At 45.3% G+C, this 13,092-nt stretch overlaps 1 protein-coding gene across 1 annotated transcript in view; it reads left to right on the top strand.

Annotated features, from left to right (window-relative positions):
• cntn5 (contactin 5) overlaps window positions 1-13,092 on the top strand; it is a gene marked incomplete at its 5' end in the record, with an annotated part of 395,923 nt that overhangs the window by 169,420 nt on the left and 213,411 nt on the right. The gene's annotated exons all lie outside the window — the stretch shown is intronic.

The raw sequence follows: 13,092 nt of genomic DNA, 5'->3' as shown, positions 1-13,092 counted from the left end.
CAGGATGTTGAGAGGAACCAGGATGTTGAGAGGTTGTGGAAGAGGGACCAGGATGTTGAGAGGAACCAGGATGTTGAGAGGTTGTGGAAGAGGGACCAGGATGTTGAGAGGTAGTGGAAGAGGAACCAGGGTGTTGAGAGGTAGTGGAAGAGGGACCAGGATGTTGAGAGGTAGTGAAAGAGGGACCAGGATGTTGAGAGGTAGTGAAAGAGGGACCAGGATGTTGAGAGGTAGTGAAAGAGGGACCAGGATGTTGAGAGGTAGTGAAAGAGGGACCAGGATGTTGAGAGGTAGTGAAAGAGGAACCAGGATGTTGAGAGGTAGTGAAAGAGGGACCAGGATGTTGAGAGGTAGTGAAAGAGGGACCAGGATGTTGAGAGGTAGTGAAAGAGGGACCAGGATGTTGAGAGGTAGTGAAAGAGGGACCAGGATGTTGAGAGGTAGTGAAAGAGGGACCAGGATGTTGAGAGGTCGTGGAAGAGGGACCAGGATGTTGAGAGGGACCAGGATGTTGAGAGGTAGTGAAAGAGGGACCAGGATGTTGAGAGGTAGTGAAAGAGGGACTAGGATGTTGAGAGGTCGTGGAAGAGGGACCAGGATGTTGAGAGGTAGTGAAAGAGGGACCAGGATGTTGAGAGGTAGTGAAAGAGGGACCAGGATGTTGAGAGGAACCAGGATGTTGAGAGTTAGTGAAAGAGGGACCAGGATGTTGAGAGGTTGTGGAAGAGGGACCTGGATTTTGAGAGGTTGTGGAAGAGGGACCAGGATGTTGAGAGTTAGTGAAAGAGGGACCAGGATGTTGAGAGGTTGTGGAAGAGGGACCAGGATGTTGAGAGGTACCAGGATGTTGAGAGGTAGTGGAAGAGGGACCAGGATGTTGAGAGGTAGTGGAAGAGGGACCAGGATGTTCAGAGGTAGTGAAAGAGGAACCAGGGTGTTGAGAGGTAGTGAAAGAGGAACCAGGATGTTCAGAGGTAGTGAAAGAGGGACCAGGATGTTGAGAGGTACCAGGATGTTGAGAGGTAGTGGAAGAGGGACCAGGATGTTGAGAGGTACCAGGATGTTGAGAGGTATTGGAAGTGGGACCAGGATGTTGAGAGGTAGTGGAAGTGGGACCAGGATGTTGAGAGGTAGTGGAAGAGGAACCAGGATGTTGAGAGGTAGTGGAAGAGGGACCAGGATGTTGAGAGGTAGTGGAAGTGGGACCAGGATGTTGAGAGGTAGTGAAAGAGGGACCAGGATTTTGAGAGGTAGTGGAAGTGGGACCAGGATGTTGAGAGGTAGTGAAAGAGGGACCAGGATGTTGAGAGGTACCAGGATGTTGAGAGGTAGTGGAAGAGGAACCAGGATGTTGAGAGGTAGTGGAAGAGGGACCAGGATGTTGAGAGGTACCAGGATGTTGAGAGGTAGTGGAAGAGGAACCAGGGTGTTGAGAGGTAGTGAAAGAGGGACCAGGATTTTGAGAGGTAGTGGAAGTGGGACCAGGATGTTGAGAGGTAGTGGAAGAGGAACCAGGATGTTGAGAGGTAGTGGAAGAGGGACCAGGATGTTGAGAGGTACCAGGATGTTGAGAGGTAGTGGAAGAGGGACCAGGATGTTGAGAGGTACCAGGATGTTGAGAGGTATTGGAAGTGGGACCAGGATGTTGAGAGGTAGTGGAAGAGGGACCAGGATGTTGAGAGGTAGTGAAAGAGGGACCAGGATGTTGAGAGGTAGTGGAAGAGGGACCAGGATGTTGAGAGGTAGTGAAAGAGGGACCAGGATGTTGAGAGGTAGTGAAAGAGGGACCAGGATGTTGAGAGGTAGTGGAAGAGGGACCAGGATGTTGAGAGGTAGTGAAAGAGGGACCAGGATGTTGAGAGGTAGTGAAAGAGGGACCAGGATGTTGAGAGGTAGTGAAAGAGGGACCAGGATGTTGAGAGATAGTGAAAGAGGGACCAGGATGTTGAGAGGTAGTGGAAGAGGGACCAGGATGTTGAGAGGTAGTGAAAGAGGGACCAGGATGTTGAGAGGTAGTGAAAGAGGGACCAGGATGTTGAGAGGTAGTGAAAGAGGGACCAGGATGTTGAGAGGTAGTGAAAGAGGGACCAGGATGTTGAGAGGTAGTGAAAGAGGGACCAGGATGTTGAGAGGTAGTGAAAGAGGGACCAGGATGTTGAGAGGTAGTGAAAGAGGGACCAGGATGTTGAGAGGTAGTGAAAGAGGGACCAGGATGTTGAGAGGTTGTGGAAGAGGGACCAGGATGTTGAGAGGTAGTGAAAGAGGGACCAGGATGTTGACAGGTAGTGAAAGAGGGACCAGGATGTTGAGAGGTTGTGGAAGAGGGACCAGGATGTTGAGAGGTAGTGAAAGAGGGACCAGGATGTTGAGAGGTAGTGAAAGAGGAACCAGGATGTTGAGAGGTAGTGAAAGAGGAACCAGGAGTTTGAGAGGTAGTGGAAGAGGGACCAGGATTTTGTGAGGTAGTGAAAGAGGGACCAGGATGTTGAGAGGTAGTGAAAGAGGGACCAGGATGTTGAGAGGTAGTGAAAGAGGGACCAGGTTGTTGAGAGGTACCAGGATGTTGAGAGGTAGTGAAAGAGGGACCAGGATGTTGAGAGGTAGTGAAAGAGGAACCAGGGTGTTGAGAGGTAGTGGAAGAGGGACCAGGATGTTGAGAGGTAGTGGAAGAGGGACCAGGATGTTGAGAGGTAGTGGAAGAGGGACCAGGATGTTGAGAGGTAGTGAAAGAGGGACCAGGATGTTGACAGGTAGTGAAAGAGGGACCAGGATGTTGAGAGGTTGTGGAAGAGGGACCAGGATGTTGAGAGGTAGTGAAAGAGGGACCAGGATGTTGAGAGGTAGTGAAAGAGGAACCAGGATGTTGAGAGGTAGTGAAAGAGGAACCAGGAGTTTGAGAGGTAGTGGAAGAGGGACCAGGATTTTGTGAGGTAGTGAAAGAGGGACCAGGATGTTGTGAGGTAGTGAAAGAGGGACCAGGATGTTGAGAGGTAGTGAAAGAGGGACCAGGTTGTTGAGAGGTACCAGGATGTTGAGAGGTAGTGAAAGAGGGACCAGGATGTTGAGAGGTAGTGAAAGAGGAACCAGGGTGTTGAGAGGTAGTGGAAGAGGGACCAGGATGTTGAGAGGTAGTGAAAGAGGAACCAGGGTGTTGAGAGGTAGTGGAAGAGGGACCAGGACCTCCTTTTATCAGACCATGTTCAGTAAGTTATTCACCAGCTTAGGAACAATGACAGACATTCAATAATGGATTTGGGTGATTTTATCCCTCCCTCCCTCCCTCCCTCCCTACCCCCCTCTCTCCCTACCTCTTTCCACCCTCCCTCCCTCCCTCCCCCATTACCTTCCTCCCTACTTCCCTCCCTCCCCCATTACCTCCCTCCCTCCCCCATTACCTCCCTCCCTCCCTCCCTCCCTCCCTCCCTCCCTCCCTCCCTCCCTCCCTCCCTCCCTACCTCTTTCCACCCTCCCTCCCTCCCCCATTACCTTCCTCCCTACTTCCCTCCCTCCCCTATTACCTTCCTCCCTCCCTCCCTACCTCCCTATATATATTTAATAAAAGGTAGGTGCGTGGATCAGAAAACTAATCAGTATCTGGTGTGACCACCATTTGCAGCGTGACACATGTCCTTCAAATAGAGTTGATCAGGCTGTTGATTGTGGAATGTTGTCCCACTCCTCTTCAATGGCTGTGCGAAGTTGCTGGATATTGGTGGGAACTGGAACACGCAGTCATACACTTCGATCCAGAGCATCACGTGATCTGCGGCTGTGAGGTCGTTTGGACGTACTTCCAAGTTCTCTAAAACGGCATTGGAAGCAGCTTATGGTAGAGAAATTAGCATTCAATTCTTTGACAACAGCTCTGGTGAACATTTCTGCGGTCAGCATGCCAATTGCGCGCTCTCTAAAAACTTGAGACATGTGTTGTGTGACAAAACTGCACATTTTAGAGTGGCCTTTTATTGTCCCCACCAAATCAATAAGCTGTTTAATCAGCTTCTTGATATGCCACACCTGTCAGGTGGATGGATTATCTTGGCAAATGAGAAATGTTCACTAACAGGGATGTAAGCAAATTTGTGAGCAAATTTTGTGATAAATAAGCTTTTTGTGTGTATGGAACTTTTGGGATCTTTTATTTCAGCTCATGAAACATTTTGATGTGATTTTATTTGTTAGGCTCCCAATTAGCTGACGTCTGGAGTCTGGAGTCTTTGACAATTTTTAGGACCTTCCTCTGACACCGCCTGGTATAGAGGTCCTGGATGGCAGGAAGCTTGGCCCTGGTGATGTAATGGGCCGTACGCACTACCCTCTGTAGTGCCTTGTGGTCGGAGGCCGAGCAGTTGCCATAACAGGCAGTGATGCAACCCGTCAGGATGCTCTTGGTGGTGCAGCTGTAGAACCATTTGAGGAATCGAGGACCCATGCCAAATCTTTTCAGTCTCCTGAGGGGGAATAATTTTGTCGTGCCGTCATCATGACTGTCTTGGTGTGTTTGGACCATGTTAGTTTGTTGTGGACACCAAGGAAATGAAGCTCTCAACCTGCTCCACTACAGCCCCGTTGATGAGAATGGGGGCGTGCTCGGTCCTCCTTTTCCTGTAGTCCAAAATCATCTCCTTTGTCTTGATCACGTTGAGGGAGAGGTTGTTGTCCTTGCACCACACTGCCAGGTCTCTGACCTCCTCCCTATAGGCTGTTTCGTCATTGTTGGTGATCAGGCCTACCACTGTTGTCATCAGCAAACTTAATGATGGTGTTGGAGTCGTGCCGGGCCTTGCAGTCATGAGTGAACAGGGAGTACAGGAGGGGACTGAGCACACACCCCTGAGGGGCCCCCGTGTTGAGGATCAGCATGGCGGATGTGTTGTTACCTACCCTTACCACCTGGGGGCGACCCGTCAGGAAGTCCAGGATCCAGTTGCAGATGGAGGTGTTTAGTCCCAGGGTCCTTAGCTTAGTGATGAGCTTTGAGGGTACTATCGTGTTGAATGCTGAGCTGTAGTCAATGAATAGCATTCTCACATAGGTGTTCCTTTTGTCCAGGTGGGAATGGGCAGTGTGGAGTGCAATATAGATTGCATCATCTGTGGATCTGTTGGTGCGGTATGCAAATTTGAGTTGTTCTAGGGTTTCTGCGATAATGGTGTTGATTTGAGCCATGCCCAGACTTTCAAAGCATTTCATGGCTACAGATGTGAGTGCTACCGGTCGGTAGTCATTTAGGGAGGTTACCTTAGTGGTCTTGGGCACAGGGACTATGGTGGTCTGCTTGAAACATTTTAGTATTACAGACTCAGAGAGGTTGAAAATGTCAGTGAAAACACATGCTCGGAGTACACGTCCTGGTAATCAGTCTGGCCCTGCGGCCTTGTGAATGTTGACCTGTTTAACCTGTTTGGGCTGCAAGGGGCAGTATTGAGTAGCCAGATAAAAGGTGCCCATTTCAAACGGCCTCGTACTCAATTCTTGCTCTTACAATATGCATATTATTATTACTATTGGATAGAAAACACTCTCTAGTTTCTAAAACCGTTTGAATTATTTCTCTGAGTGAAACAGAAGTCATTCTGCAGCACAATTCCTGACCAGGAAGTGGAAAGTCTGAAACCGAGGCTCTCTTCTACTTCCTGCCTATAAATGGGCATGAGATCTATTAGTATACATGCACGTCATACACCTTCCCCTGGATGTCAAGAGGCTGTGAGCGAAGAAATGAGGTGATTATCTTGGTCTGAGATGGAACACATCATCTTGGAATGACGTGTCCCCCATTTTCGGTACTCTGAAGAGCGCGACGTGGACAGTGAGATTGCCTTCTCTTTAGCTGCCGTAATAGGCGACTATTATCTCCGGCTTTGATTTTATTTGATACATGTCACCATATCATCGTAAAGTATGTTTTTTCAATATAGTTTCATCAGATTATTGAAAATTTTTCGGGAGTTTTGCCGTGTTCCGTTCTCTTCCGTTTGTTGACATGGAGAGATTCGCGCCACTTGGCTAGTGTGCATGCTAATTGAAGAGGGAAAGTTGCCGTTCTAAATCCAAACAACGACTGTTCTGGACAAAGGACACCTTGTCCAACATTCTGATGGAAGATCAGCAAAAGTAAGAAACATTTTATGATGCTATTTCATATATCTGTCGTGCATGTGAACTGGTCGTCGGCGCCCAAGTGTTTCTGGCTATTGTGGCTACGCTAATATAACGCTACATTTTGTTTTCGCTGTAAAACACTTAATAAATCGGAAATATTGTCTGGAATCACAAGATGCCTGTCTTTCATTTGCTGTACACTATGTATTTTTCAGAAATGTTTTATGATGAGTAATTAGGTATTTGACGTTGGTGTCTGTAAATATTATGGCTGCTTTCGGTGCAATTTCTGATTGTAGCTGCAATGTAAACTATGATTTATACCTGAAATATGCACATTTTTCTAACAAAACATATGCTATACAATAAATATGTTATCAGACTGTCATCTGATGAAGTTGTTTCTTGGTTAGTGGCTATTTATATCTTTATTTGGTCGAATTTGTGATAGCTACTGATGGAGTAAAAAACTGGTGGAGTAAAAAAAGTGGTGTCTTTTGCTAACGTGGTTAGCTAATAGATTTACATATTGTGTCTTCCCTGTAAAACATTTTAAAAATCGGACATGTTGGCTGGATTCACAAGATGTGTACCTTTCATATGCTGTATTGGACTTGTTAATGTGTGAAAGTTAAATATTTTAAAAAATATATATTTTGAATTTCGCGCCCTGCACTTTGAGCTGGCTGTTGTCATAAGTGTACCGACGTCGGGCTTGCAGCCAGAAGAAGTTAAAGGACTTCACACAGTCGTCCAGAACAGCTGATGCTCTCATGCATGTTTCAGTGTTACTTGTCTCGAAGCGAGCATAGAAGTAGTTTAGCTCGTCTGGTAGGCTCGTGTCACTGGGAAGCTCTCGGCCGTGCTTCACTTTGTAGTCAGTAATAGTTTGCAGGCCCTGCCACTTCCAATGAGTGTCAGAGCTGGTGTAGTACGATTCGATCTTAGTCCTGTATTGACGCTTTGCCATTATCAAGTAATTTTACATATTTTCTTAATAGCCTTTTTTAAACAAATACTTGGTTGCCGTTTCTGTGCTACAATGTTTAAAAATGTCATTACTCTTTCTGTAACAATGTAGCTAAAACCACTATATTTTGTAAGTATCCGAACAGTCTGTCATTTCAGTCATTCGTGTGGTATTAAAAAGTATTGGCTAATGTCTCCAGTCATGTAAAATGACGTAGAAATGCATAACATTTTATATAAGCCAATGTTTTCCTAGATCCGCAAATGATAGATTCATGCAATGCTTTATTATAAAGGTGATTTTGGGATTTCCAGGTTCCCACCTCATTGCTTTGACTAATCTGACCATGATGTCAGAATCAGATCAGTGATTAGAGAGACGAAAAACACTATCATTCCATCTCATCATTCATGCTGCTTTCAAAGGTTATTTAATGCCACTGATTTACCACGTTCAGTCACCTACATTCATTTTCAAATTGATTTATTTTAATAGATTAGGGACAAACACAAATTAATAGTTTGTGTTATTCAATAACAGTTATTCAATACAATGCATCATAATTTAAGCCAATTTTCAACGCTATTTGTGATACAATTTGCTGATTTCTCACCCAGATCTGGTTCTTGGTCACCCTCCTTAGGGAAGGTTCTGTGCCCATGTTGGTGAAAATGGTGATGAATTATATAGGTTACTATAGATGTGATTAAGTAATATGTGAAACGTTCACAACTCTATTTTCAATTTGTTTTGTCATAGATCAAGAGCAGATTCAGGCTGTTTAGCGATCAGAGAATAAATCACAAAAGGGTTGTGGGTAATGACCAATGACCAAATCATTCCATTGATAGAAATTCAAGTAGTACTGTATCTACAGTATAATATAATACTAACTGCTTGGTACTTGCCTCAGTAGATGTCAATAAGCTCAACCCAAAGAAAGATAATGGTCAGGCATATGAAGGTATACCTACATATCTGAATCTAGAATAGTTTTTTTTGTGGAAACAGACTAAATGTATTCTGTTCCATCATGTTGAACATTGTCCCAGGTCTGATTTCTGAATATACAGACATATATCTCTGATACCGAGGGTGAATGACCGTAATGCTTCTCATTAACACCTTAAAGTACATGTCGATGATTCTCAGCTAAAGTGAGATTAACAGAAGACGGACGCATCTCCCCATGTCTTGACCAGGGTAACAATCTCACTGTCTCTGACATTAGCTATGGGCAAGAAACACTGCTGTAAAGCCATGGAGGGAGAGAAGTTCAATTCTGGGCAGAGCAGGGGTGGAGGGGTGGAATCGAAGCAGTTCCATCCATCTGCATTTATCAGACAGCTGTGCTGATTTTAAGGGGCGATCTGCGATTGCTACATCTATTTTGGGACTTTTAAAGGTGCAATATGCAGAAATCGCTTTGCCATTTCCTGGTTGCTAAAATTAAAATTGTTCCCTTAATTTCAGTTAATTTGACAAAACAAACAAGAGAATCATTGTAGCATCTACACTGCTCTGAAATATATTTTCAATAACCCAAAATATAGTATTTTCAGCTGTTTGACGCTGGTGTACAAAACTGAAAGCAAAAGATGCAAAAACTTCTTCAACTTGCTTTCAATGAGAGTGACACATCTATGTCTCACATTTCTATGTGAATTTGGTCAACTAAAAAGTTGCATATTGCAGCTTTAAGCAGCTTTTAGCCTTTCATTCATGAAGAATATAACATAGAAATGCCTCATGGGCAACTGTCGTACCCCATCAGAACCCCAAATATCAGCTGGTTTTGCTACAGTGTAATTGTAAACAAACACTGTATAGCCTTAAAACATGGTTACAACTATCATTTTAATCTCATTGATGATCAATCTTTGCATCCATAGCTCTGTCTTTGAATTTGAGTGTGATAAAAAAAATCCAGCCTTATCTGTAAGCTGTTTACCAAGTCAGTGGCGGGTATCCACTTTGCTATTGTTTGAAATGCAGATTTCCCCTTAATGAATGTTTGTGATTAACATGGATTTCTGTTTTTGTTAATGGAAAGTATTCATCCTGTTAGTTTTAGACTCAAATGTGGCAGACAGACTCAATTGAAAGCCAAAAATCTCTCTCTCTCTCTCTCTCTCACTTACTCACACACACACACACACACACACACACACACACACACACACACACACACACACACACACACACACACACACACACACACACACACACTTGAAGTGTTTAATAAACATTATTTAAGAAATATTTTTTTTAATCATTTCATTTAGCAATATTTTTATATAATGTCTGTTGATTTAATTCCTACAAAACTTAATGAGCATTTCCTAAATGTATTATTCTTATTATTTTGTTTCTCTCTTTATTCAGTCAGGTTTAATTTACATAGTGCTGTATACCCAGTGGTCCCTATCATGTGGCCTTCCTTCCTGTCTCTCTGTCCTTGACGGATGTGCTCTCTCTTCTTCATAATTTGATGAATGTATCCTAGCTTCAGTCTGCTGAAGTTTCCTTGTGCATTTTCGATATGTGGTAAAGATTCTGTCATGCCTTTATGAGTTCCCTGTTTCCATCATCCTCTCCTCCTCAATGAAAGATGACTTAGTGATGGAATTATGAACACCAAACAGCACAAGGCAAATTAAAGAGAAGACTCCTCTCTCTCTCTCCCTCCCTCCCTCCCTCCCTCCCTCCCTCCCTCCCTCCCTCCCTCCCTCCCTCTCTCCCTCCCTCCCTCTCTCTCTCTCTCTCTCTGTCTCCCTCCCTCCCTCCCTCTCTCCCTCCCTCCCTCTCTCTGTCTCCCTCCCTCTCTCCCTCCCTCCCTCCCTCCCTCCCTCCCTCTCTCTCTCCCTCTCTCTCTCTCTCTCTCTCTCTCCTTCTCTCCCTCTCTCCCTCTCTCTCCCAACGTCACATCTGTTTGTTTTTTGGCTGCCAGAAAATGCTTTATTTTTCACATCTGTCTTGCTGCTCCACCTCGTTCACCGGAGCGGCGACACACTCCCAAAGATACCTGTTTGGCTTTTGTTAGTCCACCGAATAATATGTGTTGCCTGTCTTCAATCTCCTTCTACCATCGCCGTGATCTCGTCTTTCGGACCGTGGCTATTCCTGTCTAAACCCTCGTTTGTGCTAGCATTCTATAAGGGGATATTGCTGATTGTAAGTCACGTTCGGGTGCCGTCAATTTTAAGTAAATTTGAGATTTATAGATCACAAGAGCGTAAGTTACAAATGGGCTTCTTAGAACCTGTGTAAGCAAGGTGTTTCATGCCCAGTGTCTTTTATGAATCAAACGTAAGCACACACATCGGATATGATCTTACGACTAAGTTCAAGTATAAATCTAAAACCATTTGTTATAAATGAGGCCCCAGGTCCTGATCTGTCAGTAGGTCCACAGCCTAAAGCCATCTGCTCTCTACACCACGTCCGGATCTGTCATTGGGAGTCCCATAGGGCGGCGCACAATTGGCCCAGCGTCGTCTGGGTTTTGCCGGGGTAGGCCGTCATTGTAAATTAGAATTTGTTCTTTACTGACTTGCCTAATGACGGCAAGTCAATTGTGCGACGCCCTATGGGACTCCCAATTACAGCTGGATGTGATGTAGCCTGGATTCGAACCAGGTACTGTAGTGACGCCTCTTGCACTGAGATGCAGTGCCGTATACCGCTGCAGCCAGAAAAACAGCAAAGTAGTTGTTTTCTATTGACATTCATTTGGATAAATCCATAACAATGAGCTGATAATGGCCGCTAGATGGCATAGCTAGAAAAGTTTGTCTTCTCGTCAGGACAGTCGTCAACACTGAATGTTATTTACGAGGAGATTTCATTGCATTTCAAACACTAGGCCAAAAGCTAGCTAAATAGTTTGTTGCTAGCAAACCTGCCAATATGACACGCACATGAAAACATATCGCAAGCTGAAGGCAGCTGGTCAAACTACAAACGTGTGGTAGGATGACAGCTTTAGCAGCTGAGAGGCCCGGAGTAATTCATCACCATGTTAGTTCATCAGATGCTCCCAAAAAATATGTGTCTGCAAAAACAAATCATTGCTAACTTAACAAAAACAAATCAATGCTAACTAGCTAACTTAGAAAAAACAAATCAATGCTAACTAGCTAACTTAGAAAAAACAAATCAATGCTAACTAGCTAACTTAGAAAAAACAAATCAATGCTAACTAGCTAACTTAGAAAAAACAAATCAATGCTAACTAGCTAACTTAGAAAAAAAAATCAATGCTAACTAAGTTTTTTCCTCATTGGAACTGCATATACAATGTATCCTATTTCAGTTTGTGTGGTTGTTGGTTTAGCTTTCTGTAACTTTGTAGCAAGTACGGTGTGCATGTGTAGGCACTGTTACAGGCTTTGCTTTTTCCGTTTATATTTCGAGGTTGGACATTAGCGTGTTAGCACATTTGGCACCGATTGGTGCCACCTCGTTAGTGTGTTACACCTGTGCTGGCTTGTCAACTCATTAGTCAGCAGGTGTTTCAGCTGGCCCAGTGTGTTTTGGTGGAGAGTTAACTTTAGTTAATAGTTCCCTATTTTGATTCTAAAAAAAACATTCCTTTTCTGATATTCCCTGTTTTCGTTTTGCTCCACTTTTTGGTTTCCTTCCAGTTTTTAAGTTTTTTGTGGATTTTTTTTTGTGGATTTTTTTTGTGTGGATTTTATTTGCCTTTTTTGGGGGCAAATTTAGTGGTAGCTCATGGTGGGTGTCTTTTAGGTTCCAGCTCATGGTGGGTCCCTTTTAGGTCCCAGCTCATGGTGGGTGTCTTTTAGGTCCCAGCTCATGGTGGGTGTCTTTTAGGTCCCAGCTCATGGTGGGTCCCTTTTAGATCCCAGCTCATGGTGGGTCCCTTTTAGGTCCCAGCTCATGGTGGGTCCCTTTTAGATCCCAGCTCATGGTGGGTCCCTTTTAGGTCCCACCTCATGGTGGGTCCCTTTTAGATCCCAGCTCATGGTGGGTCCCTTTTAGGTCCCAGCTCATGGTGGGTGTCTTTTAGGTCCCAGCTCATGGTGGGTGCCTTTTAGATCCCAGCTCATGGTGGGTCCCTTTTAGGTCCCACCTCATGGTGGGTCCCTTTTAGGTCCCAGCTCATGGTGGGTGTCTTTTAGGTCCCAGCTCATGGTGGGTGCCTTTTAGGTCCCAGTTCATGGTGGGTCCCTTTTAGATCCCAGCTCATGGTGGGTGCCTCTTAGATCCCAGCTCATGGTGGGTTCCTTTTAGGTCCCAGCTCATGGTGGGTGTCTTTTAGGTCCCAGCTCATGGTGGGTCCCTTTTAGGTCCCAGTTCATGGTGGGTCCCTTTTAGATCCCAGTTCATGGTGGGTCCCTTTTAGATCCCAGCTCATGGTGGGTCCCTTTTTAGAATACCAGCTCATGGTGGGTCCCTTTTAGATCCCAGCTCATGGTGGGTCCCTTTTAGGTCTCAGCTCATGGTGGGTGCCTCTTAGATCCCAGCTCATGGTGGGTCCCTTTTAGGTCCCAGCTCATGGTGGGTGTCTTTTAGGTCCCAGCTCATGGTGGGTCCCTTTAGGTCCCAGCTCATGGTGGGTGTCTTTTACATCCCAGCTCATGGTGGGGGTCTATTTTTTGATCCCAGCTCATGGTGGGTCCCTTTAGGTCCCAGCTCATGGTGGGTCCCATTTAGATCCCAGCTCATGGTGGGTCCCTTTAGGTCCCAGCTCATGGTGGGTCCCTTTTAGCTCCCAGCTCATGGTGGGTCCCTTTTAGGTCCCAGCTCATGGTGGGTGTCTTTTAGGTCCCAGCTCATGGTGGGTGCCTTTTAGATCCCAGCTCATGGTGGGTCCCTTTTAGGTCCCACCTCATGGTGGGTCCCTTTTAGGTCCCAGCTCATGGTGGGTGTCTTTTAGGTCCCAGCTCATGGTGGGTGCCTTTTAGGTCCCAGTTCATGATGGGTCCCTTTTAGATCCCAGCTCATGGTGGGTGCCTCTTAGATCCCAGCTCATGGTGGGTTCCTTTTAGGTC

This window comes from Salvelinus namaycush, chromosome 23 (genome assembly GCF_016432855.1).
Source record: "Salvelinus namaycush isolate Seneca chromosome 23, SaNama_1.0, whole genome shotgun sequence".
NCBI classification, from domain to species: domain Eukaryota; kingdom Metazoa; phylum Chordata; class Actinopteri; order Salmoniformes; family Salmonidae; genus Salvelinus; species Salvelinus namaycush.
This window is presented reverse-complemented; position numbering and strand designations above follow the sequence as displayed.